General features: G+C 44.8%; 1 pseudogene; it reads right to left on the bottom strand.

The window, feature by feature from the left end:
* Positions 1-549: 549 nt before the first annotated feature.
* On the bottom strand, positions 550-10,177 carry LOC109473571 (annotated as a pseudogene).
* Between the last annotated feature and the right edge of the window lie 2,273 nt (positions 10,178-12,450).

Raw genomic sequence — 12,450 nt, 5'->3', positions numbered from 1 at the left:
TAGGATTGTAAATATAATTTATTTTATACAGAGACTAGGTTCATTTTACAGAGTTTATTTCTAATTTGAAATATGGGTGGCCAAGTCCGTCATGGTTTTCATAAATGCGGTTAATTTTCCATTTATTGTTTTTAATTGGTTGATTGATTTATCAATGAATTAGTCCACGTTTGCTCAAACGTTCCAGTGGATTGTAATAAAGTACAGAAGTACCAATCGACAGAAGAAAGACAAATAATATATGTTTGTACGGCTCCTTGTGGATTTTATTGAATGAATTGTAGCTCTCTGGTATTTCGTAGCCCTTGTAACTTAGGTCCTTATGAAGCACCAGCATTTAGGATGCTGACTGCATCGAAATAGGAGTGACACTTTACGTTCTGGTATCAAAAATCCACACAACATGTGTTTCTTAGCATACAAGCAAAGAAAGATTTCTCCACTAGTCTCTGGTCCAACATTATTTACATTTCGTAATCACGTGTCCACGAAATTTCTTCGGAAAAAAGATACGTGCATTTCGCCGTAAGGTCTAGATGTTACGATTAAAAAAGAGTGGTCACAACCGTATTGACTAACTTGCACCCTTCATAAACACCATGAGATGTAAGTGCCGGACTTCGTCCGGATGTACATGCTGAGAGAAGTCCGGAAGGAGCTCCCGGAACGGAATGTCCGTCCATTCAAGCCCGCACTCCTGTGCCGTTTCCTTCACAGTCTGCTGGAAGATCTTGGCGCGGTCGTTATAGCTCAGCAACAGCACTGAGGAGGGCTGGGGAAGAACGGGAGGGTGGTGGGTGAATGAATGAACGGTTGTATAGCATCATTTCATGTGACTATATGACGTAATTGTCGTCCGCCATTTTGGATGGTTAAACCTGGAAGACACCAGGTGAATGGAAAGCTGTCACATAAGAATGGCATCATACAAATACGAATATTCGAGTTTATTGTTCTTATTCTTAGGTACAACTAACCAGCATGATAACTCTGACGTCACGTATGGACACCCTTTATTTTGTAGATTTACGTTCGGGTTACCGTGAACAGGATCATTTCGTATTAGCATAGCCTGGTATCCAGTCTTACGTGGTAGGGGCGGGTTTTCCTCGGGGCCGCCTCAGATAGGTTTCCTGGTGTATATTTCACGATGGGAGATTGATTATCCCTACCACGAAAGACTATCGTATTGGGGCAATTCAAGTCCCCAACCATACCATCGTAACACTCCTACCGGGTCGACCTGTTTCACTGGGCGGGTGAAGCTATTAGAGCCCCCGAAGACACAGCCTGTCCGAACACCCCAACAGCCACTATCTCGTAAGACTGGATACCAGGCTAGTATTAGCAGAAAACACGATACGGTGTGGGACGGCTCGAGAGAACCTATTTTTCAAGATGCACCTTAATTCTGATTGACGTCATTGAGGTAAAACAGAACAGTACACGAGGAATTTTCACCTTGTCATTCAGCAGATCTCTGGCCGTTTGTAGAAGAAGCGGAATGTCCGGTCGGTGGTAAATGACGTCAGAGGCCAGGATGACGTCAAACCCACCGTGTTGGTCCCGGAAGTCGGTCACGCCTTTTCCCACTCCAGGTGGCCACACTGCGGCTTGTCTGGAACGGTACGGTACGATGAGTCAGTTTTTATATAAAGCGCCTTCAGGACCTGCACTGGCCCACCCTGGGTGCCAGACAAGTTTCGGGCCGCTACCCGTTTTCCTTAGGCGGCCAGAAGCCCTTCGCCCGCCAATCTAAATTACCGCTGCGGTGGAGTTGAGCCCGGGGCAGTGCAGGGCCTGGCACCCAGGGTAGCACTGGCCTTGCCCCCGAGCACTAGGCATCTAAGGTTGACCAGATAAGGCCACGCCTATCTTTCGGGACGACCATGTCTCAACCATTTTCAAGACCACCTCGGCCTCTAGCTGCATGCTGTGTACTGCACAGCCGAACAGTAGCCAACAATTGCCGACCAATAGCCAACCACAGCAGATTACGTTCCCAACCTACCACCAACCATGGTTGGGGGAAGCTTAGCTAGATTGACGTCGACAGTGGTCGGCAGGCCATATTCGGCTGAAAGTAAATACAGGATAACAAGGATCACACCAAAAGATCACATGAAAGCGGTGATTACTATACGTTACTTGTTTTGGGGAGATAAGGTTATAAGTTTGATCACCTGCCATGGGGTCATCGTCGTTAAAGTTCTTGAGGATGTTTTTCTCCAGAAGGTCGAGCACCAGGTCCTTGTTGTCTGTGAGGACTACCCGGTCGGGCTGAGGCGCGAGTTTGGCCGCCACCAGTCCGGGCAGCCCCGGGCCCGCCCCGAGCTCCAGCACGGACCCCGCCGACTGCACGATGTCAGGGTTTTCCACAAGGTACAGCGCAAGAACCTGGGGATACAGGGAATGAGTAAAGCTTGTGGCCTACGTGGGTCATGAAATAGGGGGTTCATCTAACCCTAACATCGATCGCCTTTTGCTCATCAACTGCGGATTATCCTAACCCATCCCGTTTTTGTATCTAGGTATCCCCGTACGTTCCCGTAGCCGTACATGGTTTCCAACAGAGCGGGTGGCTGGCCCACTGTTAACGTTGTGGCCAATTTTTCGACGTGGCCCGTCTAGATCCGCCCACGACCGCCATGTACTAGTATTGCGCAGGACGCTGTGCAGACGAATGACTGACTTAAACGCAGGTCATTTGCTAAGCTGAGGAGACCGTACAAGTACAAGTAGCAATATCCCCGTACATCCAGTTATAAAGCCAGGGATAGCCCAAAAGACATTTTACACAAAGTACTAATGACCAGAACTGAAGCTAGTAAGCCTTTACAACATTGCTATACTGTTTTCATTCTTGCACGTATACTACAGTATCTAGTACTCCCCTACCTTAGCAGCTGGCCATATCCTCTGTCCCGTCAGCACCAGGTGAGCTGGGGGGAGAAAAGAAATGTGGAATTCAAGCAAAATCAGATTGTACAATAGCCAAACGCAGACCTAGTGTTCTAGTGTTTCATGTCCCACTTTTGTATGTAATTGTCTTGTGCATTTCTATACTTATGTAAAGTCCACACAATTCAGGAGTACTACGTACCCCTGCTATGTAGACTGTTCTTAATAAAATTGAATTATTAAATTGAATTAAAATACAATGTCCTTAGTCTAATCATATTAGTCTGGGCAAATAATGAATGTAAAAGTTCTTTTGGACTTCATTGATTAATCAATTCATTTAATCGATCAATCAGTATCCATACATACATAGTTTACATACATTAACGTACATACATATGTGATTCATGTACGTAAAGTAACACATGGCCAGATAGATGAAATCCATTGACGATTACTTAATTGGGGCCACAGGGATCAGATACAAGCTCTCAATATAGCCACAGGAAAACTCTTACGCACATTCCGCTTGACCTTTACCGTGCTTAGCTTTAGAAGCCCACAGTCCTGATTTGGTGGCCCCGTACTTGAGTAGGACAGAAATGCGATATGCCACCCAAACACCACGGATTCCTCTCTTTTCGGGTCACGGCAAGAATTTGGCACCAAATTGACATAGGAGGTCGTCCTCATAAGGAAGAATTTCACAACATCACCACAGCCTCTCTCTTCCACTGAGAGTGGGCCTGCATACCCTTTTTCGTAAGGCGTAGTTAGGCCTTTTTAGTCTCCGTAGCTGAGACGAGCGGGGAAGAGCTCCTGCAGCCCCGAAGAAAACCCGCCCCAACCACGAACGACTGGACACCAGGCTATGGAATTATGGGTGGTTATCGCTGTATGACCATTATCCTGCATCGTCGCATATCACATGAAAAAAAAATCAAATTTTCTTCTTAAATTCCGGAAAAGGGGTCCAAAGAGATAGCCTGGGTTCCATCCTGGTTAGTTTACGTCCGCTCCCACAACCTGGTGGTAGCGACTGTGGGAGCGGACGTAAACTAACCAGGATGGAACCCAGGCTACCAAATAGATCCACGTCTGGACGCCATACGTGAAACACATTTGGCATGGCCCTTGCTAATTGGTCCCAGTAGGACAGATAAGATCTCACTCACAAATGCGGAACAAATGCGGGGAGGTGTTAATTACAATAATGGTGCATAATGGTTCTGCCACCCTTGAAATCGTGTAAGTGCCGGAAATTTTCTAACCAGAGAGGTCTGCACTATATAATAATTATATATATGTACTTAACCCAGTTGGCATATGACTACAGTAAAGGGCTTCGTTCATATAAGCTCCTCGGCTTGTTCTAACTGACTATCGACTAATGCCAAGGATGCTGACCTTCTAATAGTAATACTGCTTTCATTTTTGCGCTTCTTTCATTATTATAACACATTATAGAACACTTTGTATTAGAATGTAGTTTATACATGTACAACGAAGAGAGAGCTGAGCTTTATAAACTATTGCAATGTATGTTTCCCCATTTCATACATCTTAGCAACACAGATAAGTTCATATTTCTGATGGTTTTAGACAAACCTTCGATTCTAAAACACATCTGTACTTATATCTACATCGTTACTAAGAAGCGCTCATTATTCAATTTTCTATCCCGACTTCAAAGTGTTGTTAAAGAGGGTAGTTGTTTGTTTATAAGGAACCGTATTAGAGCTTATCTTGTTTGTGTATCACATCGGCATCCCAAATCCAATAAACAAACTTTGTGTCGTGGTGCAAGTTTCATGTTGTACATGCTGGGAGAATCAGTCAGAAATGATAACTGCGCGGGCAAATGAACTCTAGCTAAACTCCCCTAGTCAAATTATCATTTTCCTATATCTATTGGCTAAATTGCGTTGTTAATCTGGTGGAGACTTAAGAAATTATAGGATTATTTCATTTGCGCAAGGAGCTTTAAATAGACCTCCTTGATTTGCCTTTTGCAAACAATGCTGATAAGAAGCGTTTTCCTAAGTTCTGTTCAGTTATGTCCTATCATAAAATATAGGACGTAACTAAACAAAAGAACGGCAACTGCATAGCCTGTTCTGAAGGTAGGGAAAATTTAGCCTCCTTCGCAGACTCGTAGGGTGCGGCGTAGCCTGGGTACCAAACCTTTGGTCGGCTTGGCGGTATTTTTTCGGCCCCGGCCTTTACCATTAGCCAAGGCGAGTTATACCACGGCCCTATCTCCAGCTGTTTCCCTGTATCCGCTGACTTCCTGTATTACGCTTGGTCTTCTTTTGCCGCCGACCCAAAGCGTTGTGAGCGAAGAAACCTAAACCCCCCCGAAGCGTGGTAATTGAGGCCTGGTTGGCGGGCCCAGACGCTCTCTGTGCCGAAGGGATAGCGCTGAGCTCACGGCGGTCTGGTTACCAGGCTAGGTGCGGCGTTATTTTTGTCGGCGAGCGACGCGAGTTATGCCGTGGAGGGACGATTTTACTCTATAGCAGGCTTGGGGAGGCCGCGAAACGTTCTCTCAACGGACAAACTCCCTTGGCATGCTTATCTCTCTATTTGGCCGATTACTCTTTCCAGCTAACCGCCTCCCCAAGCCTGGTAGTCAGGCTAGAGTTTTGCCGGAGAGAGACGGTTTCGCTGCTACGCCGTACCCTACAAGTCTGCGAAGGAGGCTAGGGAATATTCATGACCCGGTTAACGTTGTTATGGTTGCGGGTGAGACTCGGCAAATTTGCAATGATGCCATCTAAGGAGGACCGCCCCCCACCCGACCAGTTCAGCAGGAAGGATTAGCACGCTCACTTTAGCACGTCCGAATATTGGATTCCTGTAGCTCAGCATACAAGGAAAGAACGTGAAGGAAAGCTTGTTTTTGTCATAGTTTGGGCACAACATCTAATTTTTTTTCGTCTATACATAAAACATAATGCAATCGATCACAAAGATGTGTTGAAAAGGTCTCATGAATATGAATATCAGGCAGACTTTCGTTGAGGATAATTTGTCCAGTTTTTGCGCTGAAGTCACACAAAAAGAGCCCTTGAGAGCTGTAGTTACAGAACCTTTCAAAATACAGCTCTCTGCATGTCTACAACTCGGCTAGCATCACTGCAACCTCAAGAGCATTGGGCATTTTTGAAGAGTAATACCTACTATAGCTGCAAAGAACACGTAAGCCTTACCTTCCCGCAGCTCCATCTGGTGAACAGCCACCAGTCTCAGCGCCACATCCTTGATCTTCACCTCCTCTAACGTGTACCTGTGCGGACAGTAAGGATGGACTTTACCCTGAAACCGGTCACTGGCCACGCTCTGTAACAACACAGCCTCCAGGTCGGCGGCCGTAGGACGGTAGAGGAGAGGGGGGATGAGACACGACATGGCCGCGTGGGGTCTGTACGACGCTGGGGTCTGTTCTGTTGTCGATGCATGCATGGTTTTGTTTTTGTTGACGGTGGGTGGGGCGGGGTTTTCACACTAGAGGGCGGCGACAATTCAGTAATATGTAGTACGTAGATGGTACCGCAATCTCCAAGCCACGAGCAAGTTTGATAAAGGTGATCATTGAACGACGATCATAGCTACCTTTAAAAGTTAGTAATAAAGTTAGTTAATAAAATGGCAACTTCAACTATGTCAGCCATTGAAGGCCATGTTTTTTTACATCTCTGAAAGACAAGGTACTTCCCAGCATGCAACAATTTCCCATCATGCCTTGTACCACACATCTGCAGCACACATGGGCGTTTCATGTGTTGTTTAACGGATATACAAACACTAGGCAGCGTCTAGGCTACTTGTAGATGTGGACATGAGATTTTCTTAATGCCTTCCATCTGTATATTTGAAATAGAGGTTGACTGGTGGACACAACCTGGGACCCACATCCAAGTTTATATTGCATTTGCATTCTTGCATGTGATCGCCGCCGTGGGAAGGATATCTGAGATGTGGTCACAGATGATTTGAACTGTGACAACAAATATTTAGTCGGGAAGCATGCCGTAGTATCACCAGAGCTCTAACAAGAATCTAACGGAGAGGGCCTCCTGCAAGCCTGCGGATGATGAGATTTACCAGCCTCCACCAGGCCTTGCTACGGGAATACGGATCGTAGAATTCGGCAAAAAAGAGAGTAAAATTGGCCAAGGGAGTCCGGCCGCGGGAAGGTAGTTTCTTTTCCTCCGCGGCCAGTCAAACCTACAAGGCGGCCAAACTCCCTTAGCAAATATTCTCCTATATATAGCCAGCGTAGTAGTTAGTTTGGTAGAGACTAGGGATCTACAACATCACACGGTGGATGTTTTAGAATTCCGATGTCTGTTTTTCTACTAAGTTACGTAGTTTATTGCCTTTGTTACCAGGAATAGACTCCCCTGTGACAGCCACTGGCTAGGGCAACCCTGACTGTATAGCCGTGGTCTAACTAGATAAGAGGAAACTCATACAAATACTGTGCGAGGTTAACACATCGCTATTAGTAAAGTTCTGTCCATGAACTTGGTTTGACATCGCAGACTACATACAGGACCGGATATCATGTCGATCGAAAATAGAACAGTGTTGACTTGTCTAACGCCATGTCACACCACGAACTACGGGTACAACGCCAAGGGACCAACAAAACTGCTGCATGGCTGGCCGAGTGCCAAGGTGAATGTCATGCGGTGTTATCTTGTCATCAGCGGTATAGTTACCGAGGAAAGCGGGGTTTAGCCGGGCCTGACGCCGGCACGATGACCAGGAATCGCTCCGAGGTGGACATGGTCCGCGCCCGGTCGGCTCGGCTGGTCTGTCATCGGAGATGACCAGAATGTTCCCGGTCAACATTCTTGCAACGAAAATCAACGAGCAGCACTTAGGCCAGGGTGACTACTGCCGCCCCTCACGATAGGATGCAGCTGCAGTACCCAAGAAAGCCACCAGGGGGCCCACATCTAGTGATTGCTAGTTTTTTGTCACAAATTACCAACCCACCAAATGTAGAATCAATCAATCTATCTATCTATCTATCCAGCTGTTCTTGAATTATCTTGAGGAGGAGCAGACAGATAGACAGATAGACAGACACACAAACTCTGCCCAGAATTCTAGTACATGTATTACAATGTACATGTACCTCCATTTTTATGGGGGTAAGTAAGAAACGAGGTTGCCCTCTCTTCAATATGATATGTGAAACGTAACTGTACGCTCAGCAGCAAGTTCAAATAGATTTGCCGAATTCCCGGTGCTTTTTAAATCTAAATTCACCGGTCTTGCTAGTGGCATTTTTTGGCTACTCTCCAAGCAGAGATTGAGGGGAATGATCGTTAGCTTTTGATATATGGCCCGTTTTTTTTGTCGCTACCCCCACCATATTGGTCCCTCTCTGGCCAATTTGATAGCTCTGGCCAATTTGATACTCTATTTATGAGACCCTAGGATCTGCTTGGAGATTAGCTCTAGGCACCACTAGGCACCGTCTGTGACAAGTGATTACAGCCTAATTAGTCCTAAACGCCTCGTTATTTCTACCTAATGACGAACTAATGACGCGAAACCGCGCTAGAAACCCGACACCCCTCCAGACCACGGGTAATGAGATTAACTTTAGCACCGACACCTCAAGGTCATCTGCGCTGTCATATGACACCAAGTCTGACATCCGATAGATGGGTAGGTATAAATATAGTAGTCAGCATTGGAACAATAGTAGCTTATGAATTTAATAAGATCCGAAAAAAAGTATTTGTGAAATTTTGTTTACCAGAGGTTGAGCAGAGTCAGAATTTGTGAAATTTCATTTACCCGAGGTTGGGCAGTGTAGGCTTTATTGTGGTAGTTTGATGTTTAATGAAATTCAAATAACTCTAAGTGATAGGATCGTGTACTATTCAAGCAGATATGCCGACATGACGCCATTGGTGGCTAATTGATTGGTTTAGTGTTTGTATTGTATCGCCTGGCTCACTACATAACATGTACTACTATAGATAAGTTCAACGCTAATACATGCTTGTTTTTATATTTCAAAACCATATACAAGAGTGCCAAACTAAAGACCGTGAAGGTCTAACACTAATAATCAGAAGGTGAATTTGATGCTCGTTACTAAGAACATGTGGTCCAGCTCAAGACCTAATCATTTCCCCTTCTGTTGCTTTAATAGTCACTTTGATATTAAGGTGCTGACAAATGTTCTCCAACTGGATGTTATGCTCTGTCTTAAAGGCATCCAGAGCAGTTTTAAGGCTTGGAAACCCGATTTTTCAAAGTTAATATTCTAGTCATTTATCTACATGGTGAGTTGAAACCACACTGTCCCAATGTATATTGACCCTCATGGAGCAAATATTACCAAAATTCTGACAGAAAATTGTTACTGGAAGGGCCCTTGGCTGATCTTTAGGGTACCGCCCCAAAAATAAAGGACTCATCTTGGGGCTTGTTTCTGCAGTTTTAAATATCCAAAGTATGAAATACTGATTGAAATGTGCTAACGTGAAGTAGTATGTGTCAATATCATAAAGATTGCCTTATTCAGAATATTTCCAGTTTTGCTGCTCTGAAGTCGAATTGGATGCCTTTAACTTGATACAACAGTTTCCCCATACTGTTATCTTGCTTGTCAGACACGGGGTTCAGACATGTGGCAGTTGAAGGAAGGGGTAAACAAAATATGGTAGATTCTCTCGCCAGTTCCCATCAGGAACGACAAGACTCGTGCGTGTGCGTCACTGACTTTTCTAATCTGAATTCCACACGAGTGATAACAGAAGCCACAGATGCCACAAGCCTCAAGAGGCAAACGAAGGCCGTGCTAAAAAAAATATGCCTGAAGGAGAACATGACTGCAGATGCTACGTGCGAATATTGGAAAATCTAATATCGTACAGGATGTGTACTCACTTCTGGAGACCGAGAGTTCCTGTCCTGGAACTTAGAGATTTGGCCTGGACGTCGGCTACTTCGTCTTCCTCCTTAGCTTGCGTGGATGTCATGATGCCAGACAGCGTGTTAGTCAACAATATCACACCTCCAAACACAGACGGGTACAAATCCAAAAGGCCAGCCGAGGGTAATCCAATATTCTTTATGAGGCAATGATATCAAAAACAGGGCGGATTTTGACAGCGTCTTTTTTCCACGCGTATTTACGACTTTTTGAAACTTAACAGCTTGCTTCCACCAGGGATGCCTCCAAGTTATTTTTGTGCCCACTGTTTGCCCAATGCTAACACGTCAGTACATGTGTACTAGATACTGGGCCGGAATAACTTCCTAGAAAGGAGTAGTTGTCGTCAGGGGCGTCAGTTGTCGTCTTTAGACCAATCGAGATTTTGAGTGCCCGGGGCGGGACTTCTTATTGGTCGGAAAATTTTCTGACCAAATTTTTGTTTCCGTCACAATCGTTTGAAACGGAATTGGCGGGAAGCGGTTTCTTCAAGCAGCCTGACTAGAAAAGGTTGATAATTAGTCCACAAGGGCTTCAAAGCAGTTAAAAAGATACCGTTAACGAACTTTATGCATGGAGATGGTTAAATCTGCGACCCCTTCAGGCGAAAGGACCAAGCAAGGCCGCATATTCAAGCGAGACAACCCTTGACATTACAAGCGTTTTGTTGCGGTTCTTGAGAGTGAATGAGCAGGTGGTGAGATAACATGCCATGCCAGAGGCCAGTCTGTGGCGGTTTGACAGGGGCTGGTGGCACCCACATTTAGCACCGGGGTTACACTTATCAATCTTTCCCCCATGGCATATCCAAACAACTGATACGTGAGGGGAACAGAAACTACGGGACTCCGAATAAAAAACAACCCACAGAGTGAAAATAACACGATCTGACTACATGGTTTTTGGTGTGTGTCAGAGCTTTAGTGATGTTACATTTGTCTGTTCTTTTTCTTGTACTCTTCGTCCAGTGTTAGGCTCCGTGTACTGTAAGGTCACCGTTTTGTTAGGCGAAGCAGTTTCCTAAAAGGCTTGTGAGGCTGTCAAAGATAATTGATGAAGAAGTGTCCTTATGGTCATGGTATGGCGGAAATATGTGGCCCGATCTCTCCTCGTTAGACATATGTGTTTGCTGCATGTATGGCCGTAGTTTGAGCCATTGGTTTATGAAACTGGATGACAGAACTGAAAGGCAAGTAAAGGCGACAACTACACGAAACAAGTATAAACGACAGTCACATTCCATCTAATACGGCAAAACGCAGCGGTGTACTATTGTATTACACACACACACAAAAAAAAACTATTGTATTACACGATATCAGAAATAATAGTGGCCTTCGGTTGATTTTCAAAATTTTATTCTATCAATAATATACCCAAGCAGATTGGATAATTGTAAATAAATAAATGAAACAAGGGACGTTGGAACAGCACATGACTCAACATCTGCTTGGAGAAAACAATATTAGCGCACACCACAAAAGGTAACGAGATTATTAATGACCTGTTCGCATCAAGATATAAGGGTGTTAACTGAAATGTTACATCATACATGACCTAAAAAAGTCGATACGCTGATAAACAACAACATGGCGTCACATGGCGCGTGCGGGGGGGGGGGGGGACCCAGGCTAGGTTTATTAGATTCTACACCTTGAAAGTCTATCTATGAAACAGAGTTTCCGCCCGCCTAGTTCCACTATCTAGTTTATTCCCGCACACATGTACAGTATTAATGGGCGACCCCGGGTCTATGACGCGGGTATAGAAAGTAGTACAGCGAATATTCTTGAAGGCTGGGCAGAAAGCCTGATGTAAATTGTGCTGTGCGGTGTAGGAATGTATCGGGTTTGAGACTGTACGATTTGAATTGTGAAGGTTTTGCATTTCTGTATAAATGCGCCGTATTACGCAACTGGCTTTCCGGGTGAGTCGGCTGCAGTTCAGGTCACTTCCGTAGAGGGCAATTTCAAAGTGTACGTTACGAGCAGATACGCCGACAGGATTTTTTTTTTGGTTTCTCGATATTTTGTAGTTTGTACCTTCTTCTCAAACATATTCGATTTTCGTATTTGTGAAGTGCACCCTACTATAATTTTTACCGCGTCGAATTGAGTTATCTTGGGGTCCTTATTATAAGTTAACTATAGAAATCCCCATGTCATATGCCATAGGGCGAAAACTGTGTCATGTCGGCCTGTTTGTCATCACTTTCACAGATGTTCTCTCTAGACATTTCTTATCTCTACTGTCTGACGTCATCTACATCTGAAACACATCCGGGTACCTTCAGGGGTATCCGAGCGACATTCCCCACGTCTACAGACAGCTTTAGTGTAGGCATGACAGAATCTGTCATATCTGTGCACTCTAACCGTGCGAACTCAATCGTATAAACAAGAAAGGTAACATTTGCAAAGCAAATGCATATTTAATGTTAAACCTTCGCATATGGTCTACTCTGGTAATTCTTACGGAAACACATTCATATACACGGTGACAAGAGTCTAAATCCCTCCTGCTATAAAACTGCAACATGATGTAACCCAACACCAGTTACCATGGTGACAGACGTCTGGTTT

The sequence above is a fragment of the Branchiostoma belcheri genome, unplaced genomic scaffold, assembly GCF_001625305.1.
Source record: "Branchiostoma belcheri isolate BF01 breed outbred unplaced genomic scaffold, Haploidv18h27 scaffold3, whole genome shotgun sequence".
In the NCBI taxonomy this organism is placed as follows: Eukaryota; Metazoa; Chordata; class Leptocardii; order Amphioxiformes; family Branchiostomatidae; genus Branchiostoma; species Branchiostoma belcheri.
The sequence above is the reverse complement of the archived record's forward strand: the minus strand, read 5'-3'. Positions and strand labels throughout refer to the sequence as shown.